General features: G+C 42.6%; 1 long non-coding RNA gene across 2 annotated transcripts; it reads right to left on the bottom strand.

Annotated features, from left to right (window-relative positions):
- Positions 1-1,167: 1,167 nt before the first annotated feature.
- On the bottom strand, positions 1,168-23,445 carry LOC113897476. 2 transcript variants are annotated; one of them, XR_003512349.1, is made up of 6 exons: positions 23,134-23,445; positions 20,186-20,297; positions 17,958-18,038; positions 17,174-17,207; positions 4,270-4,339; positions 1,168-1,390 (listed from the first exon to the last, which is right to left on the bottom strand). It is a non-coding gene; the product is annotated as an uncharacterized LOC113897476 (long non-coding RNA). The 2 variants fall into 2 exon arrangements; XR_003512348.1 differs by lacking the exon at positions 23,134-23,445 and adding an exon at positions 22,654-22,854.
- Positions 23,446-25,913: the final 2,468 nt, after the last annotated feature.

Here is a 25,913-nt window from a genome sequence, read left to right as displayed (position 1 = left end):
TCCCTTCAAAGGGATGTTAGCTTCATGAAGGCTGGGCATCTTTTTTTTCAGTATTTATTGGCTTTCCAGATGTTTGTGAATTGTCTGCTTACCATTTTTTGTCAATTTCCTGGTGACATGCTTGTTTCTTTATGTTAACTTGTAAAGGGTTTTTTTTTTTTTTAGAAGTTAGCAAGAAGAAACACTGATCTGTCATAACTGTTGCAAATATTCTTTTAGCTTTTCATTTCTAAACATTTCTGTAGCATTTTATGACATGCAGAATTTCGTATTTTTATGAAGTGGTAGCCAATGTCTTTAGTGTTACTATTTGTATGGGACCAGTTGAACATCCACCTGTATTTTTCTAGTTCATTTAGGTTTTTATTTTACAAATTTACCTCTTCAAACCATCTGGAATGTATTTTGGTGTGAGGTAGAAAATTAAACAGTTTTCCACGGGTAGTTAGCTAGTACTTGTTGTTGCTGTTCAGTGGCTCAGTTGTGTCTGACTCTTTGTGACCCCATGGACTGTAGCACACCAGGCTTCCCTGTCCTTCATCATCTCCCAGAGTTTGCTCAAATTCATGTCCATTGAGTCAGTGATACCATCCAACCATCTCATCCTCTGTCGTCCCCTTCTCCTCCTGCCTTCAATCTTTCCCAGCATCAGGGTCTTTTCCAATGAGTCAGCTCTTCGCATCAGGTGGCCCAAGTATTGGCACTTCAGCTTCAGCAGCGTCAGCCGTCAATTACTGAATAATCCATCCTTGCTGATTTGTCAACAAGGTAGAGAATTTTATTTCCCCAAATGCCCATGAATTTTTCACTGATGTGAGAAAAAGTCTCCAATTCCAAAGAATTGCAATGTGTTTTGTCCATGGGGAGCAAGGGATGATAAGAAAGTGTAGAAACTCTAGGTCTAGGATGGGGGGCAGGTCAGAAGTCCTAGTGACCACGGATGTGGTCCATTATGGTACAGGGTAGAAGGGAAGAGAGACGCTGAAGGAGAGATCATGGACGCAATGAGGAATCTGTGTGGCTGACAGAAAGGAGAGATATTTGGTAGCTACTATGAGCATTGAACTTTGGGAAGGGGAAATACTTCTAGAGAAGATCTTTGGGAAGTTTTCTAAAGATGAAGCTCTTTAAGAAAATCTGTAGTAAAATTTGTATCATTCTGCAAAATTTATTAAATGTACAGCATGGGATATATATTTGCATAACCTTTGGGATGGTACTTCATTTGTAGATACATTATTTATATATTATTTTTCTTAGGGTGTATCAAATTCTTAAATTTTCTAGAATCTCATTCTGAGGTTTATATTCTGTTCTATCTTCGTACTAGTTCTTACCACTTGGAAATATACAGAAATTCTCATCATTTTTTCAGTTTCTCTAGTCCAACCTGTGAAGAGAATATGTCCATCGTGAATGATAAATAATCTAGCATATGATAGAATCTAACCCCTAGAAAAATGATGAAACTCATAGCTGGAAAAGAATAGCTGGTTTGCCAGGTAAGAGAAGAGGAACTCTTTCTTCCTTGTTACCGTGTTTGTCTGAATAGAACAGGAGTTGCTGTTGTGACAGAGCTGCCTGGCTGTCAGCTGAATCAGGCCTCCTACAAGCATCTAGGGGTGGGACGCAGGGTTTCTGCGAGCAAGGGGCAGAGTACTGAACACTGAAAAGCAAAGGAATGACAATGGGGTGGCAATACAGACACAAATCTCAGGAAAATCACCTGGGGCTGAAATTTGTGACAAGGAAGGAAAAGTTGTATTTTTTTATTACCATCAGTATAAGACTCAAAGAAGGACCCTTCGTATGGACTTAGAATATTTGAATCTGGTGATTCCTTATTATTCCTTTTATTTTAGACTCTCATTTTGCACAGGACTTTTATTAGGCAATCTTTGAAAATATTCAAAGTCGATTTAACTGAATTTAAGGAAAAGTATTACAGTAGTAAATGTTTAAAAAGTTCAATAAAATTGCAACAAGCACTCTTTTTATGCTAATGAATATTAAAAGCATCTTCATATTTTTTGTGAGACAGGAGGCATATGTTATTTTATTGTATAGATAGTCAATGATTTACTGAACACACCCTCTAATTACCAACAATTGATTTTTTCTAATGTTTGTTATTTCAAACAGAGTTGGATTAAACACTTTTGTTTATAAGTTAAATCATATGAATCATATGCTTTAAAACTATTATTGGCTCCCTGTTGCCCTTGGGATGATACATCCTCTTAAATATGGCATATGAAGCTCTTTACAACCCAGCCCTAAGGCTTCCCAGGTGGTGAAGTGGTAAAGAATCTGGCCAAAGCAGGAGCTGAAGAAGATGGGGCTTCGGTCCCTGGGTCAGGAAGATCCCCTAGAGAAGGAAATGGCAACCCAGTCCAGTGTTCTTGCCTGGGAAATCCCATCAGCAGAGGAGTCTGGTGGGCTACAGTCCGTGGTGTTGCAAACAGTTAGACACAACTGAGTGACTGAGCATGCATGCACGCAGTCTACTTTGGAGTCCCCTCTGAAGCCAGCTCCATGCCCCCAGGTCCTCAAGACAGTTCAAGCATCTCCTCCTTTGTAAAAGCTTTCCCCTCTTTCCCCAGATCAAGTGACACTTCCTTGCTCTGAGAAATGACAGCATTTTATTCCCATGTCTATGAAAACAAGTATCATAACGATTTCTTAGGACAGCTGTCTTTTGCCGTAGAGTTGAGGGTCTGAGGTTGTGTTTTCTTTCCTATGGTATATCCAGCCTAGTGACTGCCTCCTGCTGGAGTTTCTGACACAGAAAACTGTTGCTCAAGAAATGTGGAGAGAATGTTTGATTATTTGGTAGAATTTTGTCGAATCACTGATACTTTTAAGTTTAAATTATTTCTTGGGCTTGAAATGATGGGATGTCATGCACCTTTCAAAAAGTCAGTAGACAGAAAGGAAGATATTACAAAAATCCTCTGGAGTGTTCTCTGCCCTGGGACTGCAGTAATAATCCCCTCACAGCTGCCATTTCCAAGATCTCCTAGCCATGGCTTGGTGGGTCTAGAACTGGAGGTATGAAAGGGTGTGCCAGAGGGAAAGGAAGGAACAGAAGTCTTTCTATGAGATCAGTCCCAGGTTCACCCCTGAACAGTTTCCTAGATAGCAGAATCCAAAGTCTAGGCTCTCTAGGTAATGGCTAGGCTCTCTAGAATGGCTCTCTAGGTAATCCCTTTCTGAGCCCTGGAATGTCACTTGGAAGAAGGATTACCTGGTGGGAGGAGAGCAGCACTTGGGAGCACTGAATTAGCAATGTAAATGTTTTTAAGAAATTGGAAACATGGATAGGCAAGGACCTTCAAGTCTAACAGAGCACCTGGTCAACCAAAGCACAAGGCCAAGCCTTCAAAAATGTGGCTGTGAATTGAAGAATTTGCCTCTCAATAACCTGAGTTCAATGACTTCAGAACTTTAAGGTGATCCATAATAAGAAATGTATTTTAACATTGTAACCCAACACAAGTGTATACAAGTAGGCATGACTAAACAACACTCTCATATTTGTTTTAATGTATGCAGCATATTTTGATATTTTAAATTCTATTTCACTGTTTTTTGTTTGTTTAATGCTAGTCATGAGCCATTGCATTGATTTTAGGACCTGCAATATGAAAATCACTGCCCAAGGATAGCTGAAGAAAGGAAGTGAAATGAAGTGTTAAGTCGTTCAGTTGTGTCTGATTCTTTGCAACCCCACAAACTATAGCCCTCCAGGCTTTTCTGTCCATGGCATTCTCCAGGCAAGAATACTAAAGTGGATTGTCATTCCCTTCTCCAGAGGATCTTTCCGACCCAGGGATCGAACCCGGGTCTCCTGTATTACAGGCAGACTCTTTACCATTTGAGCTACAGGGAAGAAAGGAGAGTATCGTAATTTCTTTAGGAGAGGAATGCTCAGATGCCCAAAGTGAGGTTCTTACCCAGGAGGATTGTCATGTGTGCTATCACCATTCATCTTAAGTAGGGGATGAAGGCTTGGAGTCCTCAATTTTGTTAGGGAAACACCAGCCATCACCTGTTAAGTATTAATTGTGTGTTGGGAAGAGACAAAGAGATTAAAAGGGAAAGAGCGAGCATGCAAGTGTGTGCTTGAGAAATAGAAAGGCTATTCAAAATGTGTCTTTGCCCTTGGGCAATCATGTGTGGAATGGCTAATGCTGCAGGAAGAAGGCGTAAAAGACACAGCGGAATGTTCAAAGAGACTTTTTGAAAAAAAAAAGTACTCATACTTACCTTTTGGGGAACCACACAAAATCAGAGTCTACTAAGTGAATTAATCTGGAGATCGAAGCTCATTCTTGGCCTAGAGAAGAGAAAGGCTTATAGGTAAGGGCTAAGCAGACAGCACAAACTTTTTAATAATATGAAGTTCACAAATATTTTTTCTCCCACTCTTGGGAAAGTAGAAGGAAATAAATTAGAGGCGCATGCCAGGACCTTCAACCTTCCTGCCTCCCACCAACTTCTAGAACAACTAAACATCAAGCCTCCCTTAGTGGTTTCCTCTTTGTGTGAACGTGCATGAGTGATGGGAAAGAGATATACTTGAGGCCAGTACATTTTTAACTCCCTGGGAGGTATTTTTTATCTAAACATGCCTTCATTTGGGCCTTCAAAGATGAAATAATGAAGCGACTTTCACTGAGTGCCATATCTTATTCTATCATCGACTTTTTATAGACTTGAACACTTACATCAATTAACACCTTTTAACTCAGGACAAACTCCTCCTCTGGGAACAGTTCTATCCTAAAGAAAATGCAGATATGGGAGTTGCGCTGTCGTTCTGGGCTTAAATGCTATTCTCCACTCAAAACAGCAACCATAGAATTTGCTGTGGGGAGAGAATATGCCACTCCCAGGCGCACGTGCGAAAAAAAAAATTTTTTTTTCTTTTTTTTTACATTAAGGGTTATTTCTTTTTGAAACCCCCATTCTACCACGCGGCAGAAGTTTAACCTTAATAAATTCAGAATAAATCCCTTTGAGCATTTTCTGTCTCCCATTTCTCTCCTAGATTGCACCTTATGTTCTGGACGCCTGACATTTGCCACGGTGGTCATATCCTGCCATCCCCTGAGGTGTGGACATGCCCTCCTGTCCCTGGCCCACGGGCCTCACTGCCAGCCCTACCACATGCCTTCAGCTGAACGATGAGTCCTTGGAGGTCTGTTGTGTCCCTCTCTCTCCCACATCTGTTCCTTTTTGGTGTTATGGGAATATTCAACTACTCCACTGAAGTGGAAATTCTCATGGGATCCCAGGAAAACATACTTGAAGCTCCAGGATGTGGTATGCTAACAGCCTGATTTCCTTGAAAATATGTGAAATGTAATAAGCAAGGAATACACTACTTTCTTAGGCACCACGTCAGTGCGGTTACCTCAGGACAACAAGGGCCTTAGGACAAGGAAATCACTGTGCTGAGTGTCTTCTCCCGCCCCTCCTGACCCCTTCCACCTTCTCCCCATGCTCTGTGTGCCCTGGGAGACTCCACAGAATCTTCATGTGGGCCTCTCTGCCCTCTGGCTCCAGCGTGGTGCAGCCGGAGCGAGGCCCTGGCAGTAGATCAAAGAGCAGGCAGAGGAGGGAGGTGGGTGTTGAGTTTCCTGGCTCCTTTCCTTCTGAGTCACAGGTGAGCAGAGACTGTATTCCTTTCCCCAAAGCCATGGGGCTGTTGGGTGGCCATCTCCTGCAGACACAGACACAGTGATGGCACAGCTGTCTCTGGGCTCCAGTGACCACTCCCTACCCTGCCCTTTAGGGCTAGAGATGGTCATGGCCCCCCAATGCATCATCATCTTTTGTTGGCTTCTCTATACCCTGCCCACTCACTGCTTTGTAAATAGTTCCTTCACTGAACTCTCTCTACTTATCCTGCCTGCCTTTGCCATCTGTTTTCTGCTGGGACCTGACTGAATCAGTTAGTTTTTCAGATATTAACCAGTAGGAACACCCTCTGCCTCTAGTTATAGGGTAAGATTTCTTGGATCTGGAGTGAGTCGGTTATATGTGCAACAGAGAGACTGTTCACAGTCTACGGTATTTTACCCACCTCATCCATCACTGTGGCTTCCATTTTTGTAGCTTTTTCAAAAGGGACCACCTTGCCCTCAGTCCTTGATGAAGAGGCAGCCTTAGGTGGCCATGTCTTTCCCTGTGTGTCTTTGCCCTGCCCACTACCCTCTTGTCCCCATCTGTCTCCCCAAAGCTCAAAGTCCTCATACCTGGGCCAAGGACAGTAAGTTTATAGGTTGGCCAGCAACCTGTGCCATCTTATTTGAAAAGATGAACGAGACTTATCAGTGCCCTCCTTCCAAAAAAAAGTGAGTCAAAAAAAAGCTATAGGAATAAAATGATTGGTAGCTGTGCTTGAAGTGGAGAAGTAAACAGAGAGTCATCAGACAGAATCAAGTTGACAGGTAAAGGAGGCCACCAGGGGTCCTGCCAAGTGAGGGTTATAAGGAAAGTTTGGGGTGTGATAAACAGATGCTAGAAGGGAGAGGGAAGCTACGCATACTAGAAGAAGATGATGCTCATGGGGGAAGTTGGAGGGAACAGTGATTGCATCGATCCAGGCAAGAGCAGGACCCTTGAGAACAGAGCCTTCTGAGAGTCCCAGAATGTTTTTTTAGAAGAAACAGGGGTGGTCCTCTGGACTGCATCTCATGAAGCCTGCGTTTGCCTTGTAAGAGTATTGTTTTTACCTAGAGGTTATGCGTCTTTAAGGGAGTTTGAGAGGAGCTTATGGGCTTTCTGGTGGGCCTTGGGGATGGTCCCTGAGAACCTCCAATTCTTCATGCTCCCACAGCTTTGGATCCTGTCTGAACATCTATCTTCGTCCCAGGGTTCCTGGGAGATTGCCGAGCAGGGTCGTTAAGAGCAAGGTCTCTGGAGCCAGCCAGTCTGGTTTCTATCCCAAATTTGCCACTTATTAGCTACATGGCCTCTGGGCAAACGGCTAACTTCTCTGTCTCTGTTTTCTCATCTGTAAAATGAGGATAATAATTGTACCCCTCTCACAAGGTCATTGCCAGTGTTAAATGAGTTAATAGGTAGAACAGTAGTCGACACATGGTGTTTCCTAAAATTGTTATTCATGTTTCTTTCACAACCGACCAGACTCCCTTTGCTCATCAGATGGCACTGTGTGTGTGGTGGTGGCAATGGGTGGCGGTGGAAAAAAGAGGCTCCAGCATCGGCCCTCCAGGTTCATACCTCCTTTACCGGCTACATGACTCTGAAACTTGCCACATTTTCAGTTTACCCACCTGTGAAATTGGAGTAATAATCCTAATACCCACCTTGAAAAGTTGTTGCAGGGGCCCATTGTACACGCATAGGCAGGACTGAGCAGTGTCTGATCACAGTTAACACCGAGGAAAACTGAAGTGTTATTACTACTCAGGTTAGTGTATTGGAGAAGGCTATGGGACCCCACTCCAGTACCCTTGCCTGGAAAATCCCACAGACGGAGGAGCCTGGTGGGCCGCAGTCCATGGGGTCTCGAAGAGTCGGACACGACTGAGAGACTTCCTTTTCACTTTTCACTTTCATGCATTGGAGAAGGAAATGGCAACCCACTCCAGTGTTCTTGCCTGGAGAATCCCAGGGACGGGGGAGCCTGGTGGGCTGCTGTCTATGGGGTCGCACAGAGTCGGACATGACTGAAGTGACTTAGCAATAACAGTGTCTGTGAACTTCTTTCCGAATGCAGTTTATCTAAAACAGGACTTTTTCATTGACCTAGAGCTCTGTGCTCTAGGTAAAGCTCTGCACTCTAGGTGAAATACTCTAGGGCTTCCCTGGTGGCACAGGTGGTAAGGAATCTGCCTGCAATGCAGAAGACCCTGGTTCAATCCCTGAGTCGGGAGACTGAACTGGAGATTCCCTGGAGAAGGGAATGGCAACCTACTCCAGTATTCTTGCCTGGAGAATTCCATGGATAGAGAAGCCTAGCAGACTATAGTCCACAGGGTTGCAAAGAGTCAGACACAACTGAATGACTAACACTTTTCTTTCTGTACTCTAAGATGTATCTTCATCTTTGCACTGGTTCTAATGGTGAGCTTACACTTATACCTATGCTCCAAAATTCAGAAAACTTATCTAAGAAGTCATTGATTTCAATTTCTAGAAATTTTCAAACTCTAAAGCAAAGGAATATATTGATTGGAACCTAGAGTTGAATACATGTATTCTTGGCCAGCTTATTGAACATCTGTTGGCCTTGATCTAGGAACTAGTATCATAAAGATAAGATCTTACCCCTGACCATAAGGAACATATAGTTTAGGGAGAGAAATGGGCATGTGAGCAGTAGGTCCCCTACAGTGTGATGCTTCCTCTGGAAGAGAAACTCTCAGAGGGGCAGTGATACTTCAGAGGAAAGAGCAATTAACTCTGCCCACAGACAGAGGTGGGAGCAGCCCCAGGCTTTAATATATCACATTTGAATTGGGTCTTGAAGGATGCATGGGAACTCAGCAGGGAGAATAAGAGAGTGGAAAGGTAGGTAACGGACTACAGGAGAAGGAATAATGTGTTCCCAGACCTGAAGCTGTTTAGAAAGAGGTAGGGGGAGAGACGGAATTGAGAGGGAGTGGAGATGAAGTTGGGTCAGAGCCAGATGGGGAAGAGCCTCGTACGCACTGCAAAGAAATTTGGACTCCATTTGCAAGCATTGGAGTTGGGGAGGGTGGGTGTCAGCTTTTAAGGAAAACATGGCCACTTTCTTGTTTCACTCTGGCAGTGACTGGAGCAGGAGAGGAAGGAAAGGAAAGTAGGTATATATAGTTACCACAATATATACAGTGGAACTGTATATATATGGAACAGTTAGAACTGGACATGGAACAACAGACTGGTTCCAAATAGGAAAAGGAGTACGTCAAGGCTGTATATTGTCACCCTGCTTATTTAACTTCTATGCAGAGTACATCATGAGAAATGCTGGGCTAGAAGAAGCACAAGCTGGAATCAAGATTGCCAGGAGAAATATCAATAACCTCAGATATGCAGATGATACCACCCTTATGGCAGAAAGTGAAGAGGAACTAAAAAGCCTCTTGATGAAGGTGAAAGAGGAGAGTGAAAAAGTTGACTTAAAACTCAACATTCAGAAAACGAAGATCATGGCATCTGGTCCCATCACTTCATGGGAAATAGATGGGGAAACAGTGGAAACAGTGTTAGACTTTATTTTTGGGGGCTCCAAAATCACTGCAGATGATGATGGCAGATATGAAATTAAAAGATGCTTACTCCTTGGCAGGAAAGTTATGACCAACCTAGATAGCATACTCAAAAGCAGAGACATTACTTTGCCAACAAAGGTCCATCTAGTCAAGGCTATGGTTTTTCCAGTGGTCATGTGTGGATGTGAGAGTTGGACTGTGAAGAATGCTGAGCACTGAAGAATTGATGCTTTTGAACTGTGGTGTTGGAGAAGACTCTTGAGAGTCCCTTGGACTGCAAGGAGATCCAACCAGTCCATTCTGAAGATCAGCCCTGGGATTTCTTTGGAAGGAATGATGCTAAAGCTGAAACTCTAGTACTTTGGCCACCTCATGCAAAGAGTTGACTCATTGGAAAAGACTCTGATGCTGGGAGGGATTGGGGCAGGAGGAGAAGGGGATGACAGAGGATGAGATGGCTGGATGGCATCATTGACTCGATGGACATGAGTCTGAGTGAACTCCGGGAGTTGGTGATGGACAGGGAGGTCTGGCGTGCTGCGATTCATGGGGTCGCAAAGAGTAGGACGAGACTGAGTGACTGAACTGAACTAAACTGAACTGATGGTTACCACATGCTCAGTCGTGTCCAATTCTTTGTGACCCTTTGGACTGTAGCCAGCCAGGCTCCTCTGTCCATGGGATTCTCCAGGCAAGACTACTGGAGTGGGTTGCCATTTCCTCTTCCAGGGGACTGACCCAGGGATCAAACCCATGTCTCCTTTGACTCCTGCATTGCAGGTGGATTCTTTACCACTGAGCCATTGGGGAAGTAAAGCAGGTAAGGTGTGCAAAAAGACCCAGTCCCAGCACACCTGAAGTACATATGTAGAGAAGCACAGAACTTTTAAAAGGCATGTTTGGAAGCCAATCAAATGTGAACTCTGTGTCTCTCGTGACTAAGAATCCTCTTTGGACAGGTAGAGTTAAGGGAAGTGTTTGCAGGAGGAAGAGAGAGAAGGGTGGGTTGAAGCCTTCATTCCACAGCTTTCTTGGGTCAGAATCACCATTACCACTTGTGATTTCCAAGCACCCTGCAAGTTCGAAGACACCCACCACAACAGCAGTAAGACAAACTCTTGGGTCTCCTTTCTCAACTTCAGGCTTTTGGCTACTGGACGTGAATCTTTTTTTACTGTCCCTGTTAAGACCATTTCTTATGACTTGATGGGTGAGCTGAGGTCTGGACAGCCATGGCGGCAGGGCAGGGGAGCTCTGGGGCAGAAAGGAAAGCCATGAGAAGGCAGGTCTGCTGGGCTTCCACAAAGTCAGAACAAGCATGGAGTGGCATGTTTGTTGGTAGAAGGTGGTCTCAGCCAGGTTCTGTTCCCTCTGCTTGGGTTCATGAGGAACCCTGCAAAAGGGACCTGCACTTAGCATCAAGTGACTCTGGTCGGTGAACACAATCAAATTCCAGAGGAAGGGGTGACATCCCTCGGGCCCCTGCCCGGGTACAGAATTTGACTGGATTTCCACCATAAGAGGGGCTCCCAGGTGCTACCTACAGGAACTTGGACTTGCTCACTCTTTTTTTCCTTTATTCTTCAAATACACTATAGGAAACACCACACGATTTTTTTAGGGAAAAAAAAAAAAACATGAACCATACTTTACTTTTGTGATGAGCTCTTTATAAAATCAGATACTAGCAGCTCTTATTGCCCTGGCAGTCTAATTTCAAGATACCTGGAGGCCCTTAGGACTTTTTTTTTTCTTTTTCATGCATCTATACACCAGTTATCCATCTAAGACATACCAGGTCACTTTGTAATTCCTGAGTTGCAGACAGCCTTTTCAAATTGGAAACAGCGTACAACCAGCAAAAATGGACCCCACATTCAGCTTTGGACCTCTCCCCGAGGTCCCACATCGGTACCACACACACACATCTGCATCCCCATATTACAGCTGCATCAACAGAGGCTCGCGGTTAAGGGATGGCCCAGGATCGCCCAGTGAGGCCCCGTCTGAGCCAAGAATAAGATCTGGGCCTCATGACTCTCGCTCTATTCCCTTAATGCTCTCTGCCCTTATAAGGTGATTAAATGGTTCTTTTTTCTCCTGAAAAAGCGAGTTGGGGGGGAGTGGTGGGAAGTGGGGAGGGGGAGAGTAAAAGGGGCAAAATTAATTTGAATGCAACTATTTTGCCCAAGTCTCAGAACACTGTAGTTCTTTTATTCGTTTGGAAGAAGTGGGTATACAGAACAGCTTTGTTTTTCAATTCATTAACTTCCACAGAAAAAGGCCATCCTTTCTGTTTATACTAAAGGAACTGGATGTCGGAGCCATCGCCATGTGTGTGGTGTAAATAAGAAAGGCCACCAATGGAGATCCGCCCCTTTCATGATGAGAAAATAAAAGTTAGTTACTTGAGTTCCAGGGGAAGTTTCTTACTTACCAGATGTCAGCCTTTATTTTTTGTTTCCAAGAAGTAGGTAAAATAACTGTGGTTTTAAAATTCATTCCCTTTAATTTTTTAGAGCCCCGGTGACTTCTAAAGCACGTCTATAGACATAAATGCTTTAATGGAAGAGGAAGGCATCCAGAAAATGCACCGTAGATGAGAGACATCCAGGGAACAAAGTACTCCTGGTGATCATGGGATAATTACATTCTTCAGCCTTGAGCGCCGAGCTGGGTGTCAGTAATTCCTCTACCAAGAAAATCAGGCCCCCAAGGAGTTCTGATAATGCTGTTGCAACATTTCGATGATAAAGGAATGTGATATTTTTGTATGTCTGTTGCAAGAAGATAAATCTAGTTGTGCACATTGACCGGGGGTGACGAGAGGATATTGATAACAAATCTGGACTCTTCACGTGTTCCATCTGTACCATTTGCTTCAGTTCACGTGTTTTAGCACTTTTGCCCCAAACTGCAATTCTTGACCAGGCTCACAGTGAATGTGGTGGGGTTGCTCATTTCGTAGGTCCAGACTCCGAAAACAAAACTCTCAACTACACTGTGTTTAGTATTCATCTCCAGTTATCCTTGCACGATTAAAATATAAAGCAAAGGAAACATTTTAGTCATGTCAGTGCTGACCTTTGAATTTGTGCTTTGCTCCATCAGTGTTGTTTGATTTACAAGGAAGTGACAGTTTGTTTCTGTCTTAAGCTTATAATTTTAACCCAAGTCCAGGAATGACCTCAAAACACAGGCCAACTTCTTGCGATCAGTGGTTGGTCAGGGACTCAGAGAAAAAGCTTCATTTCCAAACAGTAACACAGGCAGCTTTGATGGGCCTAACCTTACAGACTGGAATAAATCCATCAGTCACCTGAGCACCAAGATAGCACACCACCTAGATGGGTGTGAACCTAAGGAATGAATCTCCTCCCTTCATGTCTTAACAATTCTACTCCCTACCCTGTCATTTCCAGTCTTGCCCTGGGGGCTCTAAGCCAACCAGATGCTGATCAAGTGACATGGACTCTTGTTAAGGTGCGTGTGTATGTGTGTTTGTTAGCCACTCAGTCGTGTCCGACTCTTTGTGACCCCACGAACTGTAGCCTGCCAGGTTCCTCTGTCCATGGAATTCTCCAGGCAAGAATACTGGAGTGGATTGCCATCCCTTTCGTCAGAGGATCTTCCCGACCCAGGGATCAAACTCTGGTCTCCTGCATCACAGGCAGATTTTTTACCATTTGAGCTACAGGAAAGACTTTTTAAGGTGGTTAAGGGACAAATGCTAGAAAAACCTGCTGGGGAAGCCCATCTTATTGTTTTGTGATTCTTCACTTTGATCCCAGACAGGAAGACTGAAGCCTCATTAGCAGCCAGCACCCCTTGTTCCCTAAGGACTGAGGCTTTGACAGTTAATAACGCCCCCAAGAACAGAGTCTCTTGGCCAATGGTGCTCAGCATTAACCATCGTACCCAGAAAGCCCATCCCCCACAGCCAGTCCTTACAAGACCCCTCTGTTCTACCTCTACTGTCTGTCCCCATCCACTGTCTGCCTCCTGCTCTGGGAACCTCCTCTCCCTCCCACCCTACAGCCAGCCAACCCCATGCAGCAGGCAGCCAGAAGGACCCTTCTGAAACATAAATCAGATGGAGCCAGCCCTCCAATTAGAATCTTTGAATGACTTCCTGTTGAGCCTAAAACAAAATTTTCAACATGACTTCTAAAGCGCCTGATATTCTGAGTCCTCCCCAGCTTCCCAGCTCAGCCACAGGCCTCTCTCCCTTGACTACTCGCCAGGTCTACAATGCTGACCTGTATTCAGCTGCTGGACCATGGCAGAGCCCAGCTCTCCAGGATGCCTGGATTTGCATACACTGTGCTCTCTGCTAGGAAGGCTCTTCCTACTATTTCTATGCTTGGATGACACCTACCCATCAATCAAGTTCCAGCTGAGAGTCCCTTTTCAAGAGTAGTATTTTTTAAACACTCCCTGCTCTCTCAAACAGATTTTTATTGACTCCAGTAGTTTTTTGTCTCTTTCATAGTACTTCTCACAGCTAATCACTTATACTTTTGAATCATTATGAAATTAATACCTGTCTCTCCCTAAGGGTCCCCTGGAGAAAGAAATGGCACCCCACTCCAATATTCTTGTCTCGAAAATCCCATGGACAAAGGAGCCTGGTGGGCTACAGTCCATGGGGTTATAAAGAGTCAGGCACAACTGAGTGACTGAGCACACTCTCTATGGGTAGATGCTTCTCAATATCTATCATCCTCTAATTAAAAAAAAAGAACCCCAACTTTCATCCGGGCTCTTTGTTATTGTCATTGTCTAGTCACTAAGTTGTGTCTGACTCTTTCGTGATCTCATGGACTGTAGCCCACCAGGCTCCTCTATCTACATTGTTACCCACCTAAATAGTCTACGTTTCCCACTCTCTGCTGTAGCTAGATGTGGGTGGGTAACTAAGTTCTGGCCAATGACATATACCCTTCTCCTTCTATCTTCCTTTTTGCTGATCAAAATGCAGATGTAATGACTGAAGCTTGGATAGCAACCTTGGACCATGACCAGGCTTAGAAAGTTGCAACAGAAAGAAAGGAGCCTGGGTCCCTGAGGATACCAAAAGGACTTCCATACCAGCTGGACTTGTCAAATTTCAATCTCCTTTAATTTGATAGAAATAAACTTCCATTTTGTTTTAGCTATTTTTCTTGTTATGGATCTGTATTGAATGAATATTTACAGAAAAATGAATGCAGCTTACTTTAAAGATGAGAAGAGTGAGTCCATCTCATATCTTCTCTGGGGAAAGGAGGGGGAGTACAGGCAAGGCGCAGGTCTTCAGTTCTGTGTCTTTCACGTGGCATGAATTTTGAATCTGTTTATCATCTTTTCATAGTTTCACATATCTTTGTAATGGTTTCTCTTCTTTGATTTTCTCTTCAATCTTTTCAAAGATTGAAGGCAGGAGAAGGGGACGACAGAGGATGAGATGGTTGGATGGCATCACTGACTCAATGGACATGAATTTGAGTAAACTCTGGCAGTTGGTGATGGACAGGGAGGCCTGGTGTGCTGCAGTCCATGGGGTCGCAGACTCGGACATGACTGAGCGACTGAACTGAACCCTGCTTGCAAATTAGGTCACAAAATTTCAAGAGCCAGCTTTTTAAAATTCACAGGAATTAAGATTCTCACATCTATGTTATATGCGCTGCTGCTGCTAAGTCTCTTCAGTCGTGTCCAACTCTGTGCAACCCCATAGACGGCTCCCCCATCCCTGGGATTCTCCAGGCAAGAACACTGGAGTGGCTTGCCATTTCCTTCTCCAATGCATGAAAGTGAAAAGAGAAAGTGAAGTTGCTCAGTCATGTCCGACTCCTAGTGACCCCATGGACTGCAGCCCACCAGGCCCCACCGTCCATGTGATTTTCCAGGCAAGAGTACTGGAGTGGGTTGCCATTGCCTTCTCCATGTTATATGTGAGTATGCTTCAAATATAGCTTCACCACACGAAGAAGTGAATTTGCAAACAGAACACCTCATGTGTGATGTGCCCTGTAGATCACGCATCTCGATAAGATCCTCACAACCCAGTGAGGAGACTGGAGTCCATATGCTCATGTTGGCTCAGAAACAAATGCTTAAGGTAAATCTGAAGTCAGTATAACAGAGTGCCACACACAGGCTTCTTAAATTAATTTCTGAAACCAAAAAAAAAAAAAAGATCTAATGTTCTAGATGTTTACGTACATCACCAGTTAGCAAACTGTGACCTGTATGACCTGTGGACCAAACCCAGGCAGCTCCCTATATGGGGAAAGAAATTTTTTTGGAACATAGTCACACCCACTCGCTCATGTATTAGCTGTGGCTTCTTTCCGACTTTAATACAAAGAACTTCAGCAGAGACCACGTGGCCCACAAAGCCAAAAATATTGCTACCTGGCCTGTCGCAGGAAAACTTTGCTGATCTCTAGTTTATGCGATAGGGACACATCTTTCTCAGCCACTTTTTAAAAGTGCTCTAATTGTGAAAAACTAGAATGTTCTCTAGGAAGTCCGCCTCATTTTCCCAAATGAGCTTCTGAGGCCCTACCAGTCTGTCGTTGGCACTTTTGGATTTTTGAGCTCTGCTCTGTGGGGGCCTCCACTTTTGCGGTTTGTGGTGCCTCTCTAGCACCTCTGTGCAAAGACACAGGCAAGTTGATTTCAGCATTTCTGAGGCTGGGTGCTCACCATCCACATTCCACCGTGAGGGGCTTCTCCCCATGTCTCCTTAGGACCGTGTCACTCCTTCCCACCAGCTCCCCATGAAGGTGGAAGTTCTTTGCTGAGGCGTGGTGGCTCAGATGGTAAAGAATCTGCCCAAAATGCAGGAGTACTGAGTTCAAGTCCTAGACCGGGAAGATCCCCTGGAGGAAATGGCAACCCACTCCAGGATTCCTGCCTGGAGAATCCCAAGGACAGAGTAGCCTGGTGGGCTAGAGTCCATGGGACACGACTGAGTGACTGACACTTTCACTTTCAAGTTGCGTGAAGCCCCTGAGGGTGTCCTTGGGACAGAGTCCCTCTGCAGCCACAAGGCTCCTCTCTTCCCTGTGGGGACCCCAAGTGCCAGCACCCCAGACCGGGGGAGGTTCCTATGGACCCTCTTCTTTCCCATGGTCTTCCATCTCCCCATTCTCAACACACATTTCCTGTGACCTCTTCCCGCAGCTGGTGTCCTCCTTCCTGTTCCCTCTTCAGGGAAGTGGGGTGAGTTCTGGCCCCAGCGCCTGAGGCTGGGGTGTGGGGTGGGGAGAGTTCCAATGCAGCTTGCAACCATTCATTTCCTAAAGTGTCTGAATCAGACACACCTCATCACCATGAAGTTTAATTTCCTTTTAAGTGTCTCCACCCTGCACACCATTACAAATTATTAATAAGATACTTGTATTTCTCTCCCCAGCGCATCTTTCAAGTAGCACCTTCATATCCTAAGGAAATATTTTCTCCTTCCTGTCCTGAGATACACCCCTAAGTGTCCCCACAGTAACTGGAAACCAGAGGAAGCTTTACGTCTCCCAGGTCCCTCCTGCCACAGGGACCTACCCTCTTCTTTAAGGTGGCTTGAGTTTGTCCTTCCGCAGAAACTACTCTTTGTCTTCTGTTGGATGAAGAGGCTGCTGTATGAACTGAAAGGGTAGCACTGGTACCCCTGAAAGTTTCCATTTGGCGCATTTCTGGGAAAGGTTTGCAGTGAGCCTTCCCAGGTTTCAGGGGAGAACAGCCTTATTATACCTCCTTCTTCTGAAGTCCACTCTTCACAGGTTTTTTTTTTCCCCAGTCATTAGCCAGTCCCCTTGACCTCAACAGATGCCCCTGGCAGAAATGCAGAAGCCAAGTTTATAGACCAGTTGGCATTTGAAGACTCTGGGATTACCACTGAGCATGAAGGAAAATAACAACAGTAATAAAGCAGATGACATTTGTTAACTGCTTACCATGTCCAGCTTTACGTATATTCCATCACTTGGCCTGCAAAACAATTTGATGGTGTAGGAGCTAGTATCATCTCTACTTTACAGAAGCATTGAAATTAAACAGTCTTCCAAGATTGACTCAAATATGAGCAATCTGACTGTAGATTTCATGTGTAACCCCTTGCACTGTTCTTGCCATCAGAGTCCCCTAACCACCTCCTGCTGCCAGCAAATAGTTGAGCATCTTTCCCAAATAGTTCTTTAGTAGCATACTTCAAAAGCTTTTGACCTGGAAGTTCTATCTCTTGGAACTTTTCCAAACCAAATAATGAAATGTAAGGGCAAATATGTCTGTATAGCAATGTTTGTAAATATTTTTATTAGTCTGAAAAGTTAGGAACAACCTGGATATCCAACAATAGAGACTTAATTAAATAAATTGTGGAATATTTATGATATATTACAGCAAAACCATTAGCAGTTTTAGAGTAAAAAATAGTTATGTAAAAGGGATAATATTTACATCACGAAGTGAAAGCATCAGATTATAAAACAGTATTCCATAATCATAGGAAAATGTGCATGTAAATATTTTTAAAATCCCTGGAATATCTCCAAAAATTGTTAATAGTGGTTATCCCTGAGTGATGGTATTTTAGTACTATTTTTTAAAATAAAGTTCTGTGTTTTCCAAGTTTTCTGAATTATAATTGGAAAAAAAATCTACAACTTTTTTTTATCTTTGTCTACATAAAGATCCATTTACAAATTTCTCACACCAAAAGAGATTTGTTGTATCACTCACTTTTACTCCCTTTGAGTTACTGAATTGAGTGGAAGATGAAACTCTGGATTCTATGTAGGCAATTGTCTTTTTTTCTCAGCTCTGAAAAAAAACAAAATAGGTTTCTTATTGGTTAAAATAAATTTGTAGTTGGGACTGAAGAATATATTGGGGCTTCCCAGAAGGTGCTAGTGGTAAAGAACCTGCCTGCCAATGCAGGAGACACAGGAGACATGGGTTCAATCCCTGGGTAGGGAAGATCCCCTGAAGAAGGGCATGGCAACCCACGCCAGTATTCTTGCCTAGAGAATCCCATGGACAGAGGAGCCTGACAGGATACAGTCCACAGAGTTTCAAAGAGTTGGGCATGACTAAAGAGACTTAGCACGCACGCACTGAAAGAATAAAATCAAATAGCCTTTAACGCCAAAGACATGTGATGTACCCATCTACTCTGGTCTAGCAGAACCAGAATCAGACTAGTTTAACTCATTTATATAAAATGTAACATACACAAAAGAGAAAATTTTCAGGAGAAATAAGCATTTGACTGTTTGCTGTGCTTCTGTTTCTTTAATGAGTATTTCACAAATAGATATTAATGCCACCAAGCTAGATTTTGTTAGGAAAAGCTATAACAAATATTTGGGAAGATGTCCTTCAAGATGATTGAGCTCAAACTACCGCTGGCAGAAAAGGGAAGAGGAGGTGGAGGGAATCAAGTGGGTAAGGAGCAGGGAGAAGAAGGAAGAAGAGAGAGGAGGAGAGGGAGGAGGAGAGGATGAGAAGAACTATGGACCCAGCCTGGATGAGACATAATCTCCATTTCCTTCAAGAGAGCTGGATTAAGGTGATGTTCCATCTTGAGTGTGAGGTTTTCCCAACAACCTGTATTCTAGCCCCAACAGCATGGACATCACCTGGGAAATGACGGCAATAGAGAAATCTCAGCCCCCACCCCCACCCCATCCCAACCTGGATCAAAATCTGCACAAAATCCCCAGGTTATCCACCGGCCAATTAAAGTTAGAGAAGCACTCACCTGCATCTTGTCCAAAGCCCATGGCTGTTCTGGAATTACTTAGAAAAGATTGACTATCTCCCATCTCTCTTTAGTGACCCCTAGTGGTAAACCCAAAAGACCAACATAACGGGATGACTGAACTTATTTCCACTGAGAACCAACAGCTGTCCAACCCTCCACCAATTGATCTATCTCAAGTACTTGGAAGATTAGAACTCTAGCTGGCCTTCCTGATTTAGAAGATCTGATGTAGTCCAATACAAACTGGGAGGGTGATATTTTTCTGCATATCACTGCTGTTGGAATTCAAAAACAACATTTTTGAATGAGATTATTCTCTGAGTATTTGAAAAACACTGACAACTCACTTTTGGTCTCTTAACTGGAGACACATTCAGAAAATTCATTTCTCACTTTATGTTACATCTTTTTAAAATATAATTGTGTTTCTTTATTTTGGCTGTGCGAGGTTTCATTGCTGCACAGGCTTTCCTCTGGTTGTGGCAAGCGGAGGAGGGGGACTACTATCTATTGTGCACAGCCTTCTCATTGCAGTGGCTTCTCTTGTTATGGAGCACAGGCTTTAAGGGGCTTCAGTAGTTGTGGCTCCTGGGATCTAGAGCATGGACTCAAGAGTTGTGGCACATGGGTCTAGTTGCTCCGAGGCATGTGGGATCATCCCGGATTAGGGATCAAACCTTTATCTTCTGCGCTGGCAGGCAGATTCTTTACCACTGACCCACCAGGGAAGCCCTGACAGTTACATCTTATGAATTGCCATTTGAACTAGCCCTCAGCGAAATCTTTATTCAAAAAAAAAGTGTCCCTTTCCAGGCAGATCAACGTTCAATTAGTAACTCAAATTTATGTAGTGGTTTGAGTTTTAAGAGGAAAATGGAGAAGTTCAGGGTTTCGTAGAGGTGAAAGAACTACCCTAGACATCATCTGGAATTTTCCCAAAGTGTATTTCATCTGCAGAATATTAATAGAAATTATGGGGAAAAGGGTTCCAGAATGAAATTAGTGTAGGAAACTGGATTGAGCAAAGGTGGAAAGAGTGCTTTACTGTAGGAGTTCTCTGAGTTTTTGTTGAATTAAAATGCCTTGTAGATATCTAAAGCAAATTTCTAGTAGAACACATGTACTTTTTCTCTTAATCTTATGGAAATCTACTCTGTGGGGCCTCAGAGTTGTTAAGAATTTCATCCTTAGTCACCATACTTACAAAAGTGCCCAGGCTTTCTGATTCTCAATCCATTTCTCTTTCCCATTATTATGAATTCTGATCTTATCCATCAATCCATCTACCATTTTGTGCTCTATACATAAATGCAGACCTGTGAAGGGGAAAAAAAGGCAAGAATAAAAGGAAAACAAAAGGAGACGAAAAAGAGGAGACAGTGAAACGAAAACTTTGTATCAAATTGGAAGTAGGAGCTTAGAAGTAAATCAACCAAATGGAGACCAGCATTTCTTGAAAGATGCTTTCCTTCTCAAGGAAGGAGTCACTGTGAATTGGTCATGATGAGGGTTCACATCAGACCACTAGGGCACGGTTCAAGTAGTCCAAATCCCTCCCCCAGACTGACGAACACGAAACATCCATTTCCTCTTTTTACAGGGAGGCTACAGACACAGCCATACGTGTCGCTGCTTGGTCCTTCAGTACTTTTGGCCTGTCTTTAGTGATGGGGTCTGCATTCTTCAAAGTAAGTCTGTCTGTCATAAGTACTCTCTGAGAGAATCTTAGACATTAAAAGTGTCATGTCGTCTGGCATTTTATGCCTTTTATTTGAATTCATTACCACAAGATGATTTCAGACTTGCCCACTGTATGTTGGCCTGTTTCACTGTCAGCTGCATGTCCGTGAATCCCCTTCCTTATGTGGTTCCAAGTTAGAGCTGATTGAAAATGACACTCAACAAGACTTGGGGAAGATAAAAACGAAAGGTCCTGAAGGTCATCGTAGAGTGTGGGGGTGAGAAGTGCCTCCCCACTGTGTATTCATCTGTCCTTCCCAATGGCCAGCCCTTCTGCTCAATGGCGACACTGGGCCTGCCACTAAATGCACTGCTGTGGAGACACAGAAGTGGTAGCCTCGACGAGCCAGTGTCCGTCCCTCTGTCTCCCGTCCAATGTTAGAGCTGGGTGACTGTCCCTTTAAGATTTCCTGCGAACTCTGACTCATACACCAAAACCAGGGCTTTTCACCAAATCTTCAGCTCCCGTTTTCAGATCCTTCCTTCCCCCATTTCTGCCCGCAATCTCTATATGAAATTCTTCATTCCACAATATTGATCATGGTTTAGCTTCTCTGAGCCCTGACTGATACACTTCTGAACTCTGGTTCTTTGTTCTGCTAGATTTTGATGTCTCCTATTAGGATGTCCTAATGTCAGATTCTGGTTGCACCTTATTCTGTTTTTCTTTCACAGACCAGATGGTGTTTCTGCTCATCCTTCACTTTCGCATTGGACATCCTATTCTGGAAGTGGCATCTTTGGATAATGCTTTCTACCACAAAATTTACTCTGTTTATCACCTTCATACAGTGTTTGACAAAGGTCTCTAGTCAAAAAGAAAGCTAGTAATTGAATGTTATATTGATGTTACTAAAGAATTGAAAGGCATTTTAAAGGCTTTGCTTTCTGTGACTGAGAGCTTAAATCAGGGGTTTGTACTAGACAGAAATAGAGATGTAAAATGTGGTTCAAAGAGCAGTGATCTTTCTAGCTAGGACTATGAGAATAATTAATTATAGGCTGCAGTTTAGCTTGCTTCAGGTGCTAATTTTTAGCTCTTAATAATATGTGATGTTATGAACACTTCTTTCAATCTTGGTGCAATAACAGGATACTCGTTTCTAAACATCGTTTTGGGGATGATAATGTGGTCATAAAATCCTTGGGAATAACCAAGTGCTCTGAGTTCATTGCAGTTAATGCCCTGTAATACAATGTTTTTAAAAGCAGAGGGGATTACAGGATGTTCTGTTAGTGCAGTACTTCTGGGCAGGTCTTGTTGATTTCCTATTGACTAAACTATTTATAGCTCTGCAGGGATAAGTTTCACTTGTAGAAAACTGATCGCAATGAGAAATGATTCTAATTTGAAAATAAAACAAACTATTCCTTCTCATTACAACACAATTTTATCCGACAGAGATGGATTTGGTTTCCATCTGATGGAAAAGATAGCCCCAAACACCCGCAGACATTGCAGCTTATTACTCTGTAGAATATTAAACAGTTTTGCATCTACTAGCAAGTTATTTCAGCATCCCTTTCATTGTCTGACTATATAAATTTGTTCTTTAAAATCTCCACTGAACCAGACTTAACATTTTACTGGTCCCCTCATCAATAAATGAGTTATACACTTTTTCTTGTGTATATAATTTATATTTCTATGAGTCATGTTTTAAGCTTTTTTGAAAAGTATGGTATATCAACAGCCAAAGAGATAGTCATTTACTCATTTATATTTCCTTTATGGCATGTATATCATGTTACTATAAACCAAGTTTGAGGTTCCAACTCATTTAAAAATAATTTCAAAGGGCAGCTACTTAGTTTTAACCTCTCTTTTGCATTCATTCTAAAACACAGAAATGTCTTACTACCTAGTCTGTCTTACTGCCTAGTCAATATCCGAAGCACTATAACACGTACCTGGAGAGATAAGACACCCACCTGAGGCGGACTGTGCCATCAGTCTTGGCTCACCTCTCACCACACTGATGAGAACATGTAGAAACTCCTGGAGTTTGACATTTTTATATCTCTTGGCCCTTCCTTTAGGATAAAATAGTAAGAAGAGGACCCATGTCTCCCACATTGCAGGGTGGATTCTTTACCAGCTGAGCCACAAGGGAAGCCCAAGAATATTGGAGTGGGTAGCTTATCCCTTCTTCAGCGGATCTTCTCCCCCCAGGAATCAAACCAGGGTCTCCTGCATTGCAAGCAGATTCTTTACCAACTGAGCTATGAAGGAAGCCAAAGTAGACCAAAGCCTTAAAGAGTATTAGTATTTATCAAAACCAAATAAACTAAATAAACAAATCAAGCAGACAAGCAGCCAATGGAACTGAAACCATGGGGATTCACTCATCAGTTGCTCTTGAAATCTACCCCTGTGATGGCCCTTATCACCCAGTTCTTTACCAGACTCACCTGAGGCTGGGCACCTTTCACTCCTCCCTGGAGGCTGAGGAACTTGTCCCATAGTGCCCTCTGTGCTGGTTTCCTCACGCTCTCTGCCCCTCCCTCCTTCCACATCCTGTCCTTCTGGATCTTTGAAGAAGGTGACATGCTTTTTCTCTACTACCTGGAAAAATTCTGTGTGTGCCTGTGTACACACACATATACATCATACCCTCCATGATTTCCTGTTCATCCTTCAGTTCAGACAGCATTTCTCAAGAAAGCTTTTGTAGCCACTCCAGACCAGAACAGACTGTCCTGTTTTACACTCTCACAGACTCTGTGCTTTTCCTTCCAAGCTCTTGTATGTGATTATGTCTGTCTCTCTCATTGTCAATAAAATCCGGGATCATTGTATCACCAGCCCTGGCAAAATGCCTGGTACATAGAAGGTGTTCTTGAATGAATTAATAAGAGCTCAATGCCTATTTGTTACATGGATGAATAGATGGCTGTTTGGTCTGTTATAGTCCCTAAAAGCAAAAGAAGCTGTTAAAATAGTGTGACTCTGACTTACTGTTAATGTCTGAATAAAAGAGGCCATTCAGATTTTGGACTGAGTTTGACAACATACTGTGTTGAGTTGTGGGGAGTCATTCCTCTACATTTCCAGAGGGAACTGGTAAAGCTCTTTGGAGGACAATTTGGCAAAAGCTTTAAAGATTGTAAAATTCACATACCTTTGGACCCCATAATTCAACTCTCAGAGCTATATTCTCTCTATATGTCTGCACATTCATGAAATATCTATATTCAGTGTGACTTAGTTCACCATCTTACTTAATAAAGAACTACTGAAATGATGTAAATGTCCAATGATAAGAAACTGATTAATAAAGCAATGAATATTGCAAGCCATGGAATACACTGCAGCCATTAAAAAGATTGAGGTGGGTTTGTATATATTGATAAGGAATGATCTCAAAGATTATCATATCATTAAGTGAAAAAATTTCCGCTATGTCTGTGTCTATTCATTTATGCATAGGTTGTTTCTGAAAGTAGTGGTTGTTTTGGGAGGGGGAGATGTGTGTCTGAAGGGCAGGGGTAGGAAGAAGACTTATGCTTCATTAAATACACATTTTTAAACTTTTAACTTTGTGCCATTATCATGCATTAGCTATTCCAGAAATAAAGAAATGCAAGTCTAAAAGGTGTTTAAAAAGTTCGTGGAGTTTTTTGTGTAGCAAATGAAAACAAATTAATAGGAGTTAAATCTGGGCTAAGTTTTGTTGATATTTCTTTGATTCTTTAAGCATAAATTTTCACATATGTATGATCAGTGTATCGCTCACTTTAGTTATTTCTTCTCTCCTAGTTCCTCCAAACCTATCAGTCTTTCAAATGTCCCCCAAGCCTTATCTAATTTGGAAACAGGGGATCCCTTATTTGGGAGGCCCCAAAACAGGACCTCATCTGGATGAATGTTGAGGCTCTTGACATAAAATCTCACCACCCTCGTGAAACGCGCCCAGCACATCTCAGCCTACTGTATTGACTTTGGCAATACTTGTTGGCCTTGTCATGCCAATAACATTATTGCGACTAAATTGAACAAGCATGTGGCTATGTCCTCCAAATGTTTTCTGATACAGTTAAATGGAAAACTGTAGATTACATTTATTTATTTTGTGATAAACCCTTTGTTTATGTTGCTGGTGATCCAGAAAAAGTGGTCTCTTGCAACACGCCATGACCTAAACAACGACAAGTTGAATTACTATTTCATTTACTGTAGGAGACATTCCACCATGTGTTTCACAGAAATGACTTTTGACACAACATAAGAAATGATAAATTACACCCAAAAAAAACAAAAGAGAAACTTGGAGTTTTACAGCAGATGATTGTAAAGAAAACATTTATTTGCATGTCTGTCTCCCACATTTTCAAAAAACAATGTACTTGAAACAAAAAAAGACCCACAAATAGTAAAAACACTTCATTTTCCTCTTATAATTGGAAACATTTGGAGAAAGCACTTTGTCTTCTCAAACTGCATATTTATGGCTTAATTTTACATGGGGAACGTTACTATACCTTTTCCTCGCATTTCATTGTTATTTCAGTTTTAACAAATGACTAATATCATATTATTGAAGCAAATGAAGCAAGTAGAATAGCATTTCGAGATATGCACACACCAGTGCATTCCAAGGCCTTCTACTGAAGTATTAGCTTAATTTGCAAGTTCATATAAAAGAAGAAAGCAGGGCTGGAAATGCTTTTCACACCCCAATCAGTAATAATAGCCAATGTGTAGCCAAATTGCACAAGGATGAAGCTCACACAAAATCATCATAAAAAGCGAGATCAGTATGAAAATACTCATAGGACTTCAGGACATCAAAGAATAACTCTCTCTAATTGGTTTTAAACAGGCTTATGATGTCTACATCCTCCCTTTCTTTTGAATTATTTTTCAGTTATTTAAAACTGCTTTGAGAGAAACTACATGTATGTCACCTAGCAATGAGACAGATACTTTTATTGTTAAAAAGCAGCACTGATTTCTGTTTTTCAGAAATAATGACTTTAGAATTATATTAGCTTTTTGGAAGCTAAGACCATTATTTTTAACAATTTCCAGGATTAAATCTATTTATATTGACTAACTTCAAGCTGCAGATGAATTAATTCAATAATCCAGGGACATAATTTCCAGCTCAATTATCCCAGTAGGCTCACTGAGAAGCAGTGTTTTTTTTTTTTTTCAAATCAGTTGATCCAGGATAGTTATAATGAGGGTT

This window comes from Bos indicus x Bos taurus, chromosome 8 (assembly GCF_003369695.1).
Source record: "Bos indicus x Bos taurus breed Angus x Brahman F1 hybrid chromosome 8, Bos_hybrid_MaternalHap_v2.0, whole genome shotgun sequence".
NCBI lineage: Eukaryota > Metazoa > Chordata > Mammalia > Artiodactyla > Bovidae > Bos > Bos indicus x Bos taurus.
The sequence above is the reverse complement of the archived record's forward strand: the minus strand, read 5'-3'. Positions and strand labels throughout refer to the sequence as shown.